The 10,558-nt window shown below is 41.2% G+C and overlaps 1 pseudogene; it reads right to left on the bottom strand.

Annotated features, from left to right (window-relative positions):
• Nucleotides 1-6,680: 6,680 nt before the first annotated feature.
• On the bottom strand, nucleotides 6,681-8,552 carry LOC102440141 (annotated as a pseudogene).
• Nucleotides 8,553-10,558: the final 2,006 nt, after the last annotated feature.

Genomic DNA, 10,558 nt, shown 5'->3' with positions numbered 1-10,558 from the left:
CTACAGAACAAATTCAAACTCTAACAAAACACACCAGTCAGTGGACACTGGGTGGCTTAGGCCGCCCAGAATCTAATTACCCTCCTTTAAGCAACAGCTGATTCCTATTTGCCCATCCACCCCTCCCCACTCTCAGTGTGGTTCCAGGAAGGTCTGATGATCCCTGCTCAGGTAACAAAGGCAACGCACTACCTGACAGTGATTGTTTCAGAAATGGGCAGAAAATTCAAGTCAGAAATAATCAAAGTCAAATTCAATTGCCGGCTGTGCTTGACTTGTTGAAGTACGTTTTCCTTCTTCCACTGGTTCACTCACTGATGAATTTGTATTTCCTATGACATTGCTTGGCATATAGTAGGCACTTAAATATTTGTTGAATGAATGAACTGAGAGAAAAAGAAGCTAAGTCTTAGATGACATAATTTAAACCCTGAATCCAGTTGTATTTTACCACTGGTCCATCCCTGGGCTTTTTAGCTAAATATAAACCAATACATTTCCATTTTTATTTAAACCAGTTTGAATAGACTTTTCTGTCATTTGCAACTTGCTATGTTGTGTATGTTTGTGTTTCCCTAAAATGCATATGTTAAAAACCTGACACCCAAAGGTGCTAGATAAGTGTGGTGTTTGGGAGGTGATTCTGTGAGGAAGGTGGAGCCCTTGGGAATGGGATTAGGGCTTTTATAAAAGAGATCCCGTTGATCTTTGCTGTTTTATATAGCAATATTAATTTTTATTTCCCCTTGTACTTACTCTTCCTATTGTTCGTTTTTTGTTTTTCCTGCATCTCCTCCTCCATTTTTTATTACTATTTTTTTCTTTTTTAGTGTAGGGCAGCTAGTGGCAAGTTCTCTCAATTTTTATTTGTCTGAAAATGGTTTATTTCACTTTTATTTTTAAAGCATATTTTCACTAGCATAGAATTCTAGATTAGTATTTTCTCCCCAACACTTTGAAGATATCATTCCACATTTCTTCTGTAGTGTACTCTTTCTGTTGAGAATTTTAATTTTTGTTCCTTTAAGGTGATACACACTTTCCCCACCTCTGACAGCTAAAAATGTCGTTGCTTTTTATTTTCAGCCATTTTACTAAAGTGTCCGTAGTTATAATTTTCCAAGCATTTATTTTTCTGTCATTCTGAGAGCTTCTTGAATAACTTTCAATGGTTTTGAACATTTTCAGCTATTTTTTCATACTTATTGCTTCACCCCATTCTCTTTCTAGTCTCTTTCCAGAAATTAAGACATTTTCACTCTGCCTCCTACCTTTCTTATTCCATTGTTTTTATATTCCATTTTTTAAAATCTGTTACATTTTGGATTTTCCCCCTACCTATCTTCTTGTTCTTTATTATTTACTTCAACTGTGTGTAATCTGAGGTTATTAATGAAATAATTAATTAATTACTTTAAAGAGTTATTAATTAGCTAATTAATTAATTAAAAGACATTCCACAGAACTTCTAGCCCAGCAGTTCTCAACCTGTGGGTCACAACCCCTTTGGGGGTCGAACGACCCTTTCACAGGGGTCGCCTAAGACCATCGGAAAACACATATACAATTACATACTGTTTTTGTGATTAATCACTATGCTTCAATTATGTTCAATTTGTAACAATGAAAATACATCCTGCATATCAGATATTTACATTCCGATTCATAACAGTAGCAAAATTACAGTTATGAAGTAGCAACGAAAATAATTTTATAGTTGGGGGTCACCACAACATGAGAAACTGTATTAAAGGGTCGCGGCATTAGGAAGGTTGAGAACCACTGTCCTAGCCCCTTCAACTCACATGGTGTATCCTCACAGGATATAAGAAGAAGTTTGCTACCCGGAAGAGTCCCCACCTGGCTATGCTGGCACCCTGATCTCAGACATCAGCCTCCAGAACTGTGAGAAATGGATTGCTGTTGCTTACAAGCTACTCTGTCTATGGTATTTTGTTATAGCAGCCCCAATAGACTAAGACTGAAAATTGGTACCAAGAGTGGAGTTGCTGCTGTAACAAATACCTAAAAATGTGGGAGCATCTTTGGAACTGGATAATGGTAGAGGCTGGACGGGTTTTAAGGTGCATGCTAGGAAAAGCCTACCTTACTGTGATAGGACCAGAAAGGGCAGCTCTGGGGAGAGCTCAGCTGAGAAGAGCTGTAGTGAAAGCCCCAGTTGGCTTCGAGAATACCCAAGTGTTTGTTAACAGAATGTTGATAGAAATATGGATGATCAAGTTCATTCTGTTGAGGTCTCAGACGGAAATGAGAAACATCTTTCCTGCAGGAAAGACCATTCTTGTTATAAAGTGGCAAAGGGTTTAGCTGAATTGTGTTCCTGTCCTGGTGTGTCATGGAAGGTAGAACGTGAGTGATGAAAAGTGGGTATTTGGCTTTGGAGAAATTTCTAAGCAAAGTATTGAAGGAGAGGTCTGGTTTCTCCTAAATGCTTATCGTAAAATTCAAAAAGAGAGGAATGATCTAAATGTGGAATTGTTAAACAAAAAGAAAGCAGAATTTTAAGAAAATTCCCAGCCTGTCCATTCTAAAGGAAATAAGAAAGCTTGTTTGGGAGAGAGCAGAGAGTGTGGCCGAATTTGTTACGGAGATTGATGCGGAAGACAGGAGCTATTCTCAAGGTAATGGAGAAATTGGTTGGCCATCTATACAAGAAGCCAGGATCTGTTGTTCAAAACAATGGCAAAATAACCTCAAAGGCATTTCCTACTGGCCCTACCATCACAGGTTCAGAGTATAAGGACCTGGGAAGCAGATTGATCTCAAAAGAGGGGCTTTTGGCTGCTTCACATTGTAGGCTTTGCTCCCAAATGCCCCTGCTACACTCCTTAGGTACTGAGGAAGGGGGTCAAAATGGGCAGTAAACCTTCGTGGAATCCCTGCAGAACCGAGTGGCTGAGCCCTGAGGGCATGCATATTGCCATTTACATTTGGGAAGATGGAGCCTCCAGAGCAGCAGGTTCAGGAGGGAGAGGAGCCACTGCCAGAGTTCCCACTAAGGCAGTGACCAGAGGAGCTGTGGGGGCAGGGCCACCTGAGACCCCAGCCCCAGAGTGGGGCAGGCACCGGACTCCAACCTGTGAGAGCTTGCCGTCTGGGCTGCATCCTGTAAAGCTGTGAGGGTGGGGTCACCCAGAGCTTTGGGGACCTAACTCACACCCTAGTATGTCCAGCGGGTGGTACCTCTGCCCCAGTGGTTCTTAAGGTTTTGGACTTGCTTGGAAAATATGAATGCCTCACCCATATCTGATTTAGATGAGACTTTGGACTTAGACTTTAGAGTTGATGCTGGAACAAAACTAAACTTTTGGGATTGTTGGGATGGAACAAATATATTCTGCATGTGAGAAGGACCTGAATTTTACTTGGCAGGGAGGGGCAGGGCGGGCAGAGGTGCAGGGTTGGAATTCTGTGGTCTGAATGTTTGCTCCCCCCAATTCATATGTGGAAATCCTAACCCCAAAAATGATAGTATTAGGAGTTTGGGCCTTTGAGGAAGTGATTAGGTCATGAAGTCAGAGCCCTCATGAACATGGTTAATGCCCTCACAAAAGAGACTCCTTCACATGGAGGCATAGCAGCACCAAGGTGCCAGGTATGAACCAGGAAGAGGGCCCTGACCGGACCATGCTGGCACCTTGATCTTGTACTTTCCAGCTTTCAGAACTGTGAGAAATCAATTGCTGTTGCTTATAAGCTACCCAGTCTGTATTAGTTGAACGAGCTAAGACACAACTAAGACTGTTAATAGATACAACCAGGTTCAAAGTTAAAGGACAAAGAGAAAATACTTGCTACATCTGTAACAGACAAAAGAACATTAAAGGACTTTTTCAAATTAATTAAGACAACTACCTATTAGAAAAACAGGCAAAGGAAATAAACAGGCAGTTTATAGAAGAAATATGCCTATGAAAGAGTTCAACATCTCTTTCATAGGCATAACCTAGGAAATGTAAGCTAAAACAACAATGTGATATAATTTTAAAATATAATCAGCAAAATTTTGAAGATTTTATAAGATCCAATATTCATAAGAATGTAAGCAGTCTCTCTTCTATAATGTTGGCAAGACAGCAAACTAATAAAGCCTTGTTTAGAAGACAATAAGGATTATCCATCAACATTTTAGATTAAATGCATTAAGTGCATACCTTTCAGTCCAGGACTTCTATAACTAGTTAGTCCTGCCTTCACATTGGAACCCTAGCCCATGCTTCCCTCGGGCCACTCTCTCTACTCCAGTATTATCTTTTCAGCAACTTTTAAAACCCATACTCCTCCTTCCTCTGAAAGCGATAAAAAAAAACATGAGCTTTCTTCCTGGGTTGGGCTCTCTAAGATAGTTCCCATCACAGGGGCTTGGGTGCTAAGGTGTTATAGCTCTTTTTAGCTCTATACATATACATCCTTTCTCCTACCATTCCCATAGAGAATATAGTTAGGTGTTCACTTTCAAATAACAGAAGCACCCACATATATGCCCAGAGACAAGTACAAAGGTATTTACCATAGCATTTTCTGTAGTAGCCCCAAATCAGGAATTGAAGCAGACCTTCATATATTAACTTGGAAAGATCTGCAAAATATGTATTTAAAATAAAACCAGATAATTACAAAATAACATATATAGAATTATCCTGTTTATACAAATAAAAAATCATTGATGTTGGTAAATATATGTACCTATATGAAAAAATCAGAGAAGATACACATCAGCTCTCAACAGAGTTGATTAACATTTGTTAACATCAAGAGCTGGGCAAAGTGGGGCATTAACTTCTACCCTGAACTCCTTCACTAATATATTTCTATTCTTCAAGCCCTTTCTAAGCATATATTACCCAAATATCACCAGGCTTCCTAGTACTATGGCTTTTGCTAGCTTGTTAGTACCAAGTGAGAAAAATGTGACAATGTGAGAAAGAGATGCCCTTGTGCCACCCCTTGCCCCGGGGCCACCTGGGGTCACTAATCTTTTGCAACGTTTTACTCAAACCTCAGCAACCCAGAACACAGTCCTGCCTTCACATTGGAACCCTAGCCCATGCTTCCCTCGGGCCACTCTCTCTACTCCAGTATTACCTCTTCAGCAACTTTTAAAACCCATACTCCTCCTTCCTCTGAAAGTGGTAAAAAAAAAAACCCCAAAAAAAAACCCCATGATCTTTCTTCCTGGGTTGGGCTCTCTAAGATAGTTCCCATCACAGGGGCTTGGGTGCTAAGGTGTTATAGCTCTTTTTAGCTCTATACATATACATCCTTTCTCCTACCATTCCCATAGAGAAGATAGCTAGGTGTTCACTTTCAAATAACAAAAGCCACTAATGACTCAGAATTACGTATGGAGAAATGTATCATGCGGCTATTCAGGCACAGGAGATAAATGACTTTAAAGCAAAGTTTTTTTTCATTATAGCATTGTTTGTTAATAGCCCAAAATTAGAAACATCCCAAATGCCATTAAAATAAACTGCTTAAATAAATGATGATATGTCTATACCATAAAACATTAGACAGCTGTGAAAAAGAATGAGGAAGCTTTCTTATACCAATAGAGAAAGAAGCCCAAGATAAATAAAAAAATACCTCACACACAAAAAAAAGCAAGGTGTAGAATGGTATGTAAAATATGCTACCTTTGTAAACAAATGAAGGTAAATAAGAATCTATATTTGTTAAATAAGAATCTATATTTGTTTTTGCTTGTATATGAAGAAACTATGGAAATTTACAAGAAATGAAAGACAGTGGCTCTCAGTGGGAGGGGCTGGGTGAGAATTGGTCAGATGGAGGACAAGGATGGTAGGGAGACTTTTTATCGAATAACATTTTATATTATTTGGTTTTTAAATCATATTTATGTTATATCTATTAAGATCTTCAGATTTTCTTCTCTTAAGGTCAAGTTCTTCCCATGGGGCCATGCAAGTGAAATCCTTGCAAGTTAGCTTCCTGGCCCCATGGAGTTTTCCCCATGCCCAGGAGTTTTCTCTGGAGATTTGTAAATTCAGTCAATGTAAATGGGTATAGGACAGACAGGGCACATGCCTTTTCTACCTAATCTCCCTTTGCCCAGGATAACCTGCTTTGCACACCTACAAAGACACATGCAAACATAATAACATGTATCATGCTGACATAGATAATACTCCTTGGGCTACAAATACCTGAAATTCAACTCAAACTATTGTAATCATACTGAGATTGCCCATGAACATCAAGGGCAGTAGAGCACTTAATAACTTCTAGGGTTGTTGGAAAGATGAAATAAATTAATGCACATTAAAATTATTTAGTCAAGCACCTACTTCATAGTAAATAGAAAATAAGCATTAGTTGTTATTATCATTGGTGGCCATTTTAAAACATAATATTTGTTTCTGCACCACATGTTTGAATACTATTTATAGATTGCACAATCTATTATACAAGTTACAAAATAAGTTTCAGGTGTGTTGTTGTTTTTTCCAGAGCTGACTGACTTTAATTTAGAAACAGCTTTTGGCTACCACCATTCAGGTTTAAGGCACATTCTCAAACAAGAACCCCTGCCACTAGCAGGGAGCTCGTTTGTTTTTGTGTTTTACATGGAAGAAGGAACAGACAACTTTCTGGTCTTGTCTTTCTTTTCTTTTCTTTTCCTTTCTTTTCTTTCCTTTTCTTTTCTAAAAAGCAGTGAATTTGGCAATAACAAAGCTCATGACGCATTCTCACCAGATCCAGATTATCCTTACAGATCTCCCCTCAGTGAGGACATGACGCTGCCCCACCTGACCTCTCTCACCTGAAATGTGTGTGGCAACAGAGGGACTTGTATGCACCTGTCTGGCAATGACTATAAAAAAATACCTCCAAATAAATATTAAAATTACATGACTAAAATGAAGCCCAGTGTCTCAGCTACAAGCAAAGGGGAATGAGTCAGGAAACAAAACATCTACTTTAGCAGCAAGAGACTGAGGGGTGGGGAGGAAAAGGCATCCTGAGAGAGTTCCCAGGCCCTTCAGCAGGAGCACAACATAACATCAGGAGAGGTGAGTGGAGGTCAGGGCCAAGGCTCCAAGGACTGTCAGCACTGGGATACCTGGGGGGTTATTTTGTGGGTTTGATGGAAACAGACATTCTTTTGGCCTTTTCCTGGCACCACTGTTGCTGGCAAGTGGACAGAAGTGAGTCACCAGTCATCACTCTGTCCTTGCCACCACAGATCTTTAGCAGAATCTTCCAGTAATCCCCCGAGGTGTCTCCCATGATGTCACGGTACAGTGATTGATGTCCAGGAGGTCCATCTCGCTGTGAGATACCATGATATTCATCAGGGTCTGGCCCTTTGTTCCTACTCCCCGCATGGCCCAAAGAAGGCAGGGGTATTCTTGAGACATTTCACCACAGTCAGCATGCCTTGCTTCAGGTCCCTGGACATATACCAGCAGATGCTCTTCTCAATGTCTTGACTTGTCAGTCACTGATACTCATTGAAACTGCCATCAGGTGGGCCAAGCTCCTGGAGCACAGGACTGCATTGAACTTGGGCCCATCTGTTCCCAGGAGGACATATCTGTAGAGCAAGCAACATGTCCATATGTGTGCTTTCATCCTTGTTCCCCTGAGAGAGAGATGAGGCGTGCTGGAAGTGCCCTGACATGTCGCTGTGAATGGCCTCCTCCGGGGTCTTTTCAATTCTCTTTGGTAGGTTCTGCTCAATTCCCGGCTGTGCTTGCTGCGGGAGGTGAGGCTCTCCATCAGGAAGGCTTCATCAGTGCCAGCCCCTTGATGGCTTCCTTTATCTCATGAACATCAAAAAAGACTGGGGTCTTCATCATGGCCAAGATGGTCTTCTCAAAGTTTCCTGACAGTTCAGGCTTCAGATCTTTGATCAAATCCTTCCCTTGCTTAAACTGTTTTGAAGGACAGGAGGATCTGCTATCGCTGCTTGGGGAGCGACTCCCAGGCAATCCATGATGGCCTGCTCCTTAGTCCCAAAGCCTTTCATAACCCTTTGCAGGACTATGGCCTCTTGCAAGGTGTCAAAGCATCTGAGATGGTGCCTTGCTTTCCAGGTGGGCTGAGGGCACAGCAAGGGTGATGGTCCCAGACCCTTAGTGTCCTGGGAAGCTTAGCACCAGCTATTGCTGCGGTTGCTTTTGCCTAGGAGGCGGCATTGGTGGCTGCCCAGGGCATGTCATTGGCTGATGCACAGGGTAGGCCTCTGAGGGCTGCTGTCCAGGAAGTGGCATAGGCTGGCCTGGTACAGGGGTCCCTGGGTATGGCAGGTCTGAAGGCATCCCAGATGGCAGGTTTCCTCCAGGGGGCTGGTACATTCCATATGGAGCAACTGGCTGCTGGGTGGAAGGGGGCTGCCCAAAACTCCCAGAGGGATAGGAGGGTAACCATCCCTGGGACCCAGGGTACAGGTTTGGCACGTTGGGTATCATGCTGGACTTGTTGGCTGCCATTCCGGAGAGGAAGTCCTGGTTGAACTGCCCTGTGTATGTAGTTGGCTGGTTATCCAGCCCAATAGGGGGCATGTTGGGCCAGAGGGTAGCCAGCATCTCTCCAGGGGCCAAGAGCCAGTACAACTAGGCAGGGAGCCACTTGCAGGTTGGGAGTAATGTGAGTAGCTCATGGTCAAATCTGGCCACTGGTCTTCGGGGTGAGAAGCTGAAAGGGGCGAGTGGGGACATGGGGGTCTGGGGCACACCACCTTGGGTCAGTTGGAGTTCTGTCCTGCAGTAAGCCTTAGATTTTGAGGTCTTTTATTTACACACAAAAATCTCTATAGGGCAAGACAAAAAGAAAAGTCCACAATGAATTTTGAACTCTAACTTTTAAAATGGTTAGAGAAACTTGAACCTCCAAGCATAATTGAGACCAAGAGTCTATGAAAATGCCAAACAAGAGAAAATAGGGGATTCTAAATGGTGCTTGATAAACACTCATTCAATATCGCAAATACTCACACAGGGGACGACATGATTTGATTGGGCAGCAGTTATTGTTAAGGGAAAATAAAGTGGAAGAAACTGAAATATTTAGGTACCTATCAAGAAGTGATGAAAGCCAGCTGTGGGAAAAGATTCTGTAAGGGAGCGTTTCTGTGTTACAAAGGAAATAGCTGTCCATTGTCAAGGAGGGAATCGGTGAGATGGAAAGCGAGGAAGCCTACCACAATAAGATGCCGTATTCAAAAAAGCTCTATTCACATATAAACTCAACATTTTCTTCTTACTGTGCCGTGGTAGGAAATTTTTCTTCATCACTCCTATAACTGAACATGAAACTTTTGTGGCTGTTTTAATATTTGCATTTTAAAATACCTCCTGGGATTCCAGGAACATATTATGTTGTGTCTATCATTCCATGGCTGCATTTATTAGCTGGGATGGGGGTGGGGAGGATGTCTACAGCAATTTTCAGAAGATGGTACTTCAGTGCTAAAGGCTGAATGTCTAGACTCTGACACATTTGTGACAACAAATAAATAAGTGATTCTGAATTATTCTTAACATACAGGGGTGGGCAAAAGTAGGTTTACAGTGGTATGTAAAACAGTTTATTCTTGTATTATTATTGATTCATTATTGGATTATTTCTCTGTATTACAACTGTAAACCTCCTTTTGCCCACCCCTGTATTTAAATATTGAACATTATTTATATTCTGTCAGATCTGTTGGCATCACCTTTCTTGTAATAAATATAATAATGGTGATAGTTGATAACAGCCACTGGCTATTATTACACAAATTTTCTGTGTTTTTTAATTGAATTTATTGGGGTGATATTGGTTCTCAAAACCATATAGGTTTCAAGTGTACAACTCAATACGATATTGTCTTCACACTGCATCGTGCACCCATCACCCCAAGCAGAAAATTTTTCCATCCATATTTCCCCCCACCCCTTTTTTTCCCACCTCACTAACCCCCCACCACCACTTTTCCCTCTGGCCATCACCACACTGTTGTTTGTGTCTGTGTGTTATACATATATGTTTTTTGGTTAATCCCTCCACCTTTTTTCATCCAGTCCACCAATCCCCCTCCTGTTTGTCAGTTTATTTTGTTCATTAGATTCCACACATAAGTGAGATCATATGGTATTTGTCTTTCTCTGACTGGCTTATTTCACTTAGCATAATAATCTCCAATTCCATCTATGCTGTCCCAAAAGGTAAGATTTCCATTTTTGTTTTTTTTATGGCCGAGTAGTATTCCATTGTGTAATGTACCACAGCCTTTTTCTCCACTCATCTACTAATGGGCACTTGGGCTGTTTCCAGATCTTGGATGTTTAGTTATAAGTAGTCCATTAAAATATTTTACTGTAAAATGTGTGACAACTAGAATATGGGACTGACTGTACACATAGCCACAGTTAAAGTTTGTATATCACATGTTTTGAAGCAGCATTATAGACTGGAAAGCTAATGATAAGCAAACTAAAAGTAGCTCCTTTCAGATATTCATTAACAACATTGTGACAGTTAATGTCATGTGTCAACTTGATGGGACCATGGGGTACCCAGATATTAG

The sequence above is a fragment of the Myotis lucifugus genome, unplaced genomic scaffold (assembly GCF_000147115.1).
Source record: "Myotis lucifugus unplaced genomic scaffold, Myoluc2.0 scaffold_15, whole genome shotgun sequence".
NCBI classification, from domain to species: domain Eukaryota; kingdom Metazoa; phylum Chordata; class Mammalia; order Chiroptera; family Vespertilionidae; genus Myotis; species Myotis lucifugus.
Note: the sequence above shows the minus strand (reverse complement) of the source record. Positions and strands in the feature narration are given on the sequence as shown.